The sequence below is a fragment of the Rhipicephalus microplus genome, chromosome 3, assembly GCF_043290135.1.
Source record: "Rhipicephalus microplus isolate Deutch F79 chromosome 3, USDA_Rmic, whole genome shotgun sequence".
Lineage (NCBI taxonomy): Eukaryota > Metazoa > Arthropoda > Arachnida > Ixodida > Ixodidae > Rhipicephalus > Rhipicephalus microplus.
In genome coordinates, this window is record NC_134702.1 from 51,210,563 (window position 1) to 51,219,147 (window position 8,585).

Consider the following 8,585-nt stretch of genomic DNA (forward strand, 5'->3'; position numbering starts at 1 on the left):
TCGTTGAGGCATTCTGTGCTGTTCCCCTGATCAGGCCTGCGTATCAGATCTGCTAAAATGCACATCGTTTGCCTCTCTCCCGGTGAGCCCTTTTGTTCCTCCTCACTTGACCTGTGTGAAAGGTTTTGTTCGTGGGGTAGACTTGAGCCTGTCTCCATTCGAAATTCTAGAGATGTTTTCTGCTGCAGGCGCGGTGGCAGTTTTTCGCTGTTCACGTAGCGCTGACAAAAATAAGATCCCGACAGAGTCGGTGATAGTTACCTTTGCTGGAACACCAACAGAGATCAAAGCGTGGCCACTGATATATCGGGTCGAAATGCTAACTCCGCGTCCACTGCAGTGCCATAGATGCTGGCGTTTTGGGCATAGCATAAAGGGTTGCCGATCAAGAGCGGTGTCAAATGTGTGCAGGACAACACAACTCTAAAGAATGCACAACTCGGGAAAGGTGTTGCTGTCTCTGTGGTGGCCCTCACCCATATGATGATGGCACATGCCCTGCGAGAGCTCAGGAGATCCAAATTATGGAAATAATTGAGCAAAAACTCTGCGAAGCTCGAATCGCCATCGCAGAGTGCTCTCGTGGGTACGCAGTAGCTGCGATCCGTTATAACCATGTCATGGACTCGTCACTCTCAGACGTGATAGCCTCGATCGTTGAGAAAACAATGACGAAGCTATTGGAGAACCTTTTTGTGATTCTGACGGAGTCATTTGCTCAAATAGTAAATGCACAAATCGCTCAAGTCCTCATGAATGTTAATCATCCACATGCAGCCTCTACGCTTTCTTCAGCTAAAGAGGTGAATGCAGGATCTGTAGAAACAGGGCCTTCTAAACCAACCGATAACAACACCTGTTGAAGAGTTATATTCATCAAGAGCTGGTCCATCGAACTGCGGCCGTAAAACAATTCCCATTGAACATCTGGATTGGAGCTCTGATTCAGGTTCGCAGGACTCACAAATGGAATTCGACACAAAGAAAATGAAACAGAGGGCGTCGCCACGAAAAAATGGATCTCCAGTGAGTCCTAAAGAGAAAAGTAAAAAAAAAATATCAGAAAGAAATAGCATCAAAAGAGAATTTTTTGAAAGATAACTTATAGCAGAAGGCAGTGAATGCTGCCGGCATATCTTCAAAATAGGTGGATTAAGAATCTTGCAGAGGAATTGCCGGTCAATTTTTTCCGCAACTACTGATTTATTTTGCCTTTGTAATCAGCATTCCCCAGATGTTATAGTGTTGCAAGAAACTTGGCTTTCTAAAGAAAAAAACCTTTCATCTTAAAAACAAACAAACATTTCGCTCAGACCGCCCCTCTCGAGGAGGTGGTTTAGCAGTGTTTATCTCTTCAAAAATTGCACATCGGGCAAAAGTTACAGGTGAAATAATGAATTTAGAAAGTTAAATTTTAACAATAGATATCGCTCTTCCAGGACACATTCCCTTTTCGTTAGTAATCGCTTATTTTCCGTCAGGTGTTCAAAATTCTAGTGTTTTAGATACCGTAATCTCATCTTGCAGAAAAGACATATTAATGGTATAGGAGACTTCAAATCTCATCACACTTCGTGGGGATTCAGAACAGATGACAGTGGAAAGCGCTTGTGGGATATTGTTGCTAAACATAATTTAACATGCATTAACCAGCGAGCCCCCACGTTTGTACGCAATCAGTCTCATTCTGCGATTGGTCTGACTTTCTGTAGTCCTAGCCTCTGTATTTCTACTTGGTCTACTTTAAAATCGGGTACAAATAGCGATAATTTTCCTATATTGTTTGTACTTGTATGTCCCGTGACTTCAATCATCAGGCAGCCCACTTCTCACACCAATTTTAAAACATTTGAACAGACACTACGTGTGGCTTTGTCAAAACGAACCAAGGTAAATAAAGAGCGAAATGTTATCAACTTTAAGGATGTTATAAAACAATCTTTAAATAAAGCTAAATTCACAGTTCAGGTCTCCAAACAACGTCCTTGAATCATTGGTGGAACTCTGATTGTTCACGACGTGTCATTACAGGCTATGCAAAGCAGCGTGGCGAAAACTGCTCTATAATCAGTGCCCTAGAAACTGGAGCGATTACAAATACGCGGCTGCAATTTTTAAGCGAAAAGTTGCCGCTGCGAAGGATAACTATGATAGCCAACGTTATGAGTTCCTTTCAAAGCCTGGCCACAGGAAATCACTTTTCAGCTTCCTTAAAGCTAAAAAAAGTAATCCCACCATCAACAAAACTCGAATCGATAGTTTCCACGCCACGTGAGTTGCCTACTTTTCTGGAAAATATTGCTCAAGGGCTGGAAAGCCGCTTCACGGCTGCTAACTTTTACCATTCGCCGTGCTCTGTTAACAGCGATGACTTTGAAGAAGTTACAGCATCGGAAATAGCACAAGTAGTGAAAATATTACCCAATTCTGCTCCAGGTCCCGATGGAATAACTGCATCGGTAATAAAAATAATCCATAAAGTATCACCTCAAGATTTACTTGCAATAGTTAACCACTCCATTAGACATTCGTGGATTCCGTCTGAGTGGAGAATCGCGAAAATAATTTCTTTAATAAAGAAACATGGAGCTGGGTTTACTTTGGATAACATTGGGCCTATTTCACTCACATCTAATCTGGTAAAATTAATTGAAAGACTTCTACACAATAGAATAGACAACTGGTTGGACGAAAATGCAATTTTAAGCACATGCCAAATTGGATTCAGGCGTGGCTGCTCCATTTGGTGTGCCCATGTTGATCTGGAAAGCAGGATACAACTAGCAGGTTCTAAGAAACAGGTTTCCACCTTAGTAACTTTAGATATTGCAAAGGCTTATGACAGTGTGGTACACATTAAACTAATAAATTCGCTAACGCACATCGGGTTACCTAATTACTTCGTGGCATGGGTTTACTCCTTTCTAAAAGATAGAGAATTCTATTGCTCTCAATCTGGCATGTCGTCTTCAAATTATAAACAAACTAGAGGTCTCCCCCAAGGATCGGTTCTTTCACCATTATTATTTAATATGTTATTGCGCACAATTGCAGTACAACAGGATATACAGGTGTATGTATACGCTGACGACATAGCATTTTTTGCCTCAGCTACAGATATACATACATTATATCAGATGCTACAGTTTTATATGAACGCTCTGGACACATGGTTAGACGACATTAATCTATCATTAAACATCAGAAAAAGTGCAGTCGTAGTTTGTCCTATAAGTGTTCCAGTGCAGATTTCCGTACTTTACAGACAGGACTTTATTCCGCAGGTGACATCGATTAAATACTTAGGAGTGACTTAAACTGAAAACCTAAATTGGAGTCCACACATAGAAAATATGGCAGCTAAAGGAGCACAGGCGCTTGGAATGCTTCGTAGACTCAGCAATAAACGTTGTGGTTTACGTCGTGATGTGCTAGTAATGATACATTGTATGTATATTCGCCCAATATTGGAGTTTGGCTGTGTCTTTTTTTCTGAAACACCCGCCTACAAAATTAAACCACTGGTACTATAGAACGCGAAGCGCTATGGTTATGTCTTGGGCTCCCAAAATTTGTCGCAATTAATATTTTATATAAAGAAGCGCACCTGCCTTCTCTTCGTGCTAGGTTCCAAATACTAGCAGTCCGTACCTTCCTAAAAATATACGCATCCCCACATAGGAGGTCACAATATATTTTCATTAATGAGCCGACGTCCTTTTTTAACCATCAGTGGTCTAGATTATAATGTCCACAAGTCATCGTCGAACAGAAGCTCTTGGAAACATTACAAGTTAACCTTCGTGAGGTACGGGTACTAAAAACACCTATTCAAACAATGAAAATAGAATTTGACAATATTTTCCCTAATAATTACAAAACTATTCCCAGTAGATATCTAGATGCCATTTTGAAAGACCACCTGGCAAGATTAGACATAAAAATTGTAATAGCAACGGATGCTTCAGTTCGCGAAGAGAAGGCAGGAGTCGGAATTGCATCTTCAGTGTTGGATTGGTCTTTTTCGATTCTTTTACCCGAGTTTACACCTATTTATCAAGCGGAATTACTGGCAATTCTCTTAGCGTTACGAAAATTACCTCAAGCAATAACAGATGCTATTATTCTTTCAGACTGCTTGTCTGTGTGTAGTTCATTAGCTGCGCCTAATATGTCCGATGCTTTAAAAGTATTTTACGACCTTGCCCCAAGACATTTACGACTCATTCGCTTAGTGTAGATACCAGGGCATAAAAATTTAACCCTCAATGAATATGCAGATGCACTCGCAGTGGCCTCACATAATTATCCTATAATTTCTGTATTACCGACGCTAGCATTTATCGCCGTGGCACGCTTTGAAACATTTGTCATGTCAGATCACTTTGAAAATTCTTGATTGACAACATCGGATTTTTCCCATCTTAAGTACCCTTGGAAATATCGATGGTGCTCCTCTAGAACGACGGAGATATCAATCACGAGACTAAGATAACGAGTCCCCCCCCCCCCCCCCCCCCGAACTTTTATCTACACAGGTCTGGTCTGGCACAGTCTCCCCTATGCCTGCACTGCAACGAGAGTGAATTCCTTCATCATTTCCTCTTAACATGCATGTTATACCCAAACCAACGGAGGAGACTATTAGAAGAACCTCTCCGTAGGTTGGCTCTAAATTTATCCCTTCCGGTGGTCCTCTCCTTTGGAGCAACTGAAAAGGGATTTAGCCACAGGAATGTTTGTGAGGCCGTATGCGACTTTCTAAAGGCAACAAAACGATTATAATGTTAAGCTGAGGCATAAAGTTCACTTTATTTCAAATTATCTTAGCCTGTTCGTTCTTTTTATTACCTCTATTTTATTGCTAATATATTGTTTACCAATTGGTTCTTTGTTTAAACATCGTTATCTAAATAATCAGGGTAGTAAAACAACTCCACCTCACAAATGAGGCACCGTTCGTTTCATGGCCGATCCCCCGTGGTGGGTTGCGCCAGGACTCTGAGGAACAACAACAACAAGAACTCCGGCGTATTTCAGTGGTAATTTAAGTCTGTTGATCGGTTTTCGCTGCTCCCTTGGAGGGGATGGATGTAGACCACCCTGGGCGCCTGCCGGCACCAGCGGCGTCAGTGGCGGCCGCCTCCAGGAAGCGGATGGGACAAGCGAGTGACAGCGACAGTGAAGATACTCATGGTTACTATCTCAGCAGTGAGGACTTTTCAGATGACGGTTTCCAACCTGTGCTGAGCCGCAAAGCGAAGAGGAGGAACATGAGGACATCCTCATCCTCAACTATTCAAACTGTAAGTGAAGTGCCAAAATCGAACACTTATACCATCCTGTTTCTGCCTGCACTTCCTACCGTCAGCATGAAACGCCTTTACAGACAGTCTTTGTTGAGGTCTCTGGAAACTCTCGCGCCAAATGAGATCACGGACATAAGAGTGAACGCCAGAAAGAATATACTGGCTGTTGACGTTTTGCACGCAAGTGCGTTGGGCGTTCTGCGCAGTGTAACTGACTTGGACGGCAACCAGGTGCGCTCTCACGTTCCCTTGGGATGTGTTGTAGTAACCGGCGTGATCTATGACATGGATGTGGCTATTTCCAATAATGACTTACAATTTCTTGTCAAGTCATCAACTGATAGTCCAATTGTTGATGTCACCCGGCTAGGCAAGTCTCGCTGTGTGAAGATTGCGTTTAAGAACACATCACTCCCGTCTCATGTGAAGCTGGGGTACTTCAGACATGCTGTGCGGCCTTTCATTCCGAAGCCTCTCCAGTGCCGTAAATGCATGAAACTTGGACATGTGAGGAGCGTCTGCGAGAATTCGGTGGTATGCCACCGCTGCGCCGAGCCCCATGCAGCGAATAAATGCGTCGCTACTGTCAAGAAAGGCTCTAATTGCAATGAATCCCATGAAGCCACATCGAAGGACTGCCCGCGGATTTAGAAGGAAATTGCCATCTTGAAGGAGATGGTGCGCGATCACTCATCTCATCGAGAAGCTGCAGCTAAAGTCAGAAGGCGTCGTTCACGTCGACGTCAGTCTTCAAGGACGCCCGCTACCTCCTCGACGCGTTTGCCAGATCCCTCATCAGTACCACCTCCTTTACCTCCCAGACCACATGCTGTGAGAAAGGCTGTAAAGGACAAAGCCAGTACGCATACCCTAACTGCGACAGAGTGGCCTGCACTTCAAAGGGAAGCAGCATCAAGCGAACCGACGGAGTTTCATGATGGCCAGCCTGCGATCCCGGTTCGAGATCTTTCCAAGCAAGACAGGCAACTGACTGCAATCGTGCAATCATTAATTGTCACGATTCGCACGCTACTGAGCAGCATACAATCTCCGTCTGCTAAGAGTGCACTGCAAATACTGGATGCACTGAATCCAGTTCTTGCTAACGTCGTATAAGCACAATGGCTCAACAAAATCTCATCTTCCGCACTGAAGCTAAAAGTGCGTCGATTTTTCAGTGGAATGCCAGAGGCATGCAGTCCCGTATCTCGGACTTTCGTCATTTGTTCGGGCCAATCAATTTCCTATACTTGTCATATGTGAACCAAACGTATCAACGCCTTATAGATTGTCCGGTTATGAAGCTTTTTGATCAGCCGCTTGCGATGAAAGAAGCAAAGTAATTGTCTACATTCGCACAGACTTGACTTATCTTTCGCACCCAATAAGTTCAAATGACGACAATCAGTACGTGTGTCTTCGTGTAAAGAAGAATGCAGTTTCGTTCACGTTTATTGGTGGATATATATCTCCGTCATCGCGATTTGACTGGGACAGATTAAAAGACATCCTAATGAAGACCGATGGGCCTTGGATCATCACCGGTGACTTCAACGCCCATCACATGCTTTGGGGGAGCACTAGGATGAATGCCAGGGGCCGGAACATTGTTACATTCGCTTCCGACTACGACCTTTCCATCATGAACGATGGTACCCCAACATATCTGTGTGGTCTCACGTATGGCAATTGCCTTGACCTGACATTGGTGTCACGGTGCTTCTCTCACAAAATTAAATGGTTTTGTGATATTGAGACTCACGGGAGTGATCACATACCCACCTACGTGAAGATCGATGGTATCATAAAAAATTTCTCTTAAGGTGTTGTAATTGGCACTGACTGGTCGATGTTTACATCGCGTGTTGAGGACGCTTGCCAAGAAGGCCTTGTCTGCAGCCTGGAAAATATCACAGTGGAAGCTATGCAAGCGTCCAAATGTAAATTACCATTTTCGTCTAAAATAACACAGTTCGACATCGAACTGGAAAGATTACGAGCTATACGAAGGCGTGCTGAACGACGATACAGACGCACAAGATCAATTTACGATCTGAGGGAAGCAAGACGGCTCCAGAAAAAGATTCAACGACGCATTTACAAGCTGGAAAGCGAACGCTGGAAAGCATTCTGCGAATCTCTATACCCTCATAAACCGCTGTCATATATCTGGAGAAAAACAGAACTCGAGGTGGCTGAAGAATTTTGCACGAGAGTTGCCGGGAATATTATGAACGAGAGCATCGACGCCGTGATCGTTCCTGAGACGCGATTACTAGAAATGGACATTCCATTCACCATGGAAGAACTGGAAGAGCGTTAGTCGCTTCTAAGCGCATGTCATCGCCAGGTCCTGATGGTATTACTTATAGTGCGTTGGGACACCTTCGACAAAAAGCCAGAAAATAACTTTTAACATGCTTCAACAACTCCTGGCTCAGCGGCAGTGTTCCCCGAGAATGGAAAATAAGTCGATTAATACCACTTCTGAAATCGGGAAAATCACCATTGGACTTGACAGCGTATCGCCCTATTGCCCTCGCAAGCTGCCTCGGAAAAGTGATGGAAAGATGGTTCTATTTCGTCTCGAGTGGTACTTGGAACGATACACCAAATACCCTTCTTGCATGGCAGGCTTTCGTCGGGGCCGCTCCTCCATCGACTGTGTCCTTGACTTATCGACATTTGTTCAGCAAGAAAAAAGTCGCAAGCGCATATCAGTGGCACTCTTTCTTGACGTGAAGGGTGCATATGATAATGTAGCTCACGATGCCATCCTCACTTCTTTCGCAGCAATGGGCATTGGTGGACGAATGTTTCAACGGATAAAATATTATATAACTGGCAGGGGTTTCTTTGTGCAAACAGATGAGGGTACAACTGCTGAACATTACACCTACTGTGGAGTACCTCAGGGAGGTGTTTTAAGCCACACATTGTTCAATGTTGCCCTCATTGGTCTGGTGAAGGCTCTGCCAAAGTCGGTGTGCCTATCCATATACGCCGATGATATTTGCCTCTGGAGTGCTGCAGTTACTCGCCCTCAGGTGCGTGCACGAATACAGCGGGCAGCAAACCTCACAACAGCCTACCTTCAGAAACAAGGCCTAACTATATCAACAGTGAAGTGCGCGTTGATTGCGTTTACACGCAAACCAATGACTCCATACCCTGTTTACATCAATGGGCAGAGTGTCAAATATGCACGGACGCATCGTTTCCTGGGCATAATAATCGACAGAAGTCTTTCGTAGAGCCCGCATTGTGCGTACTTGA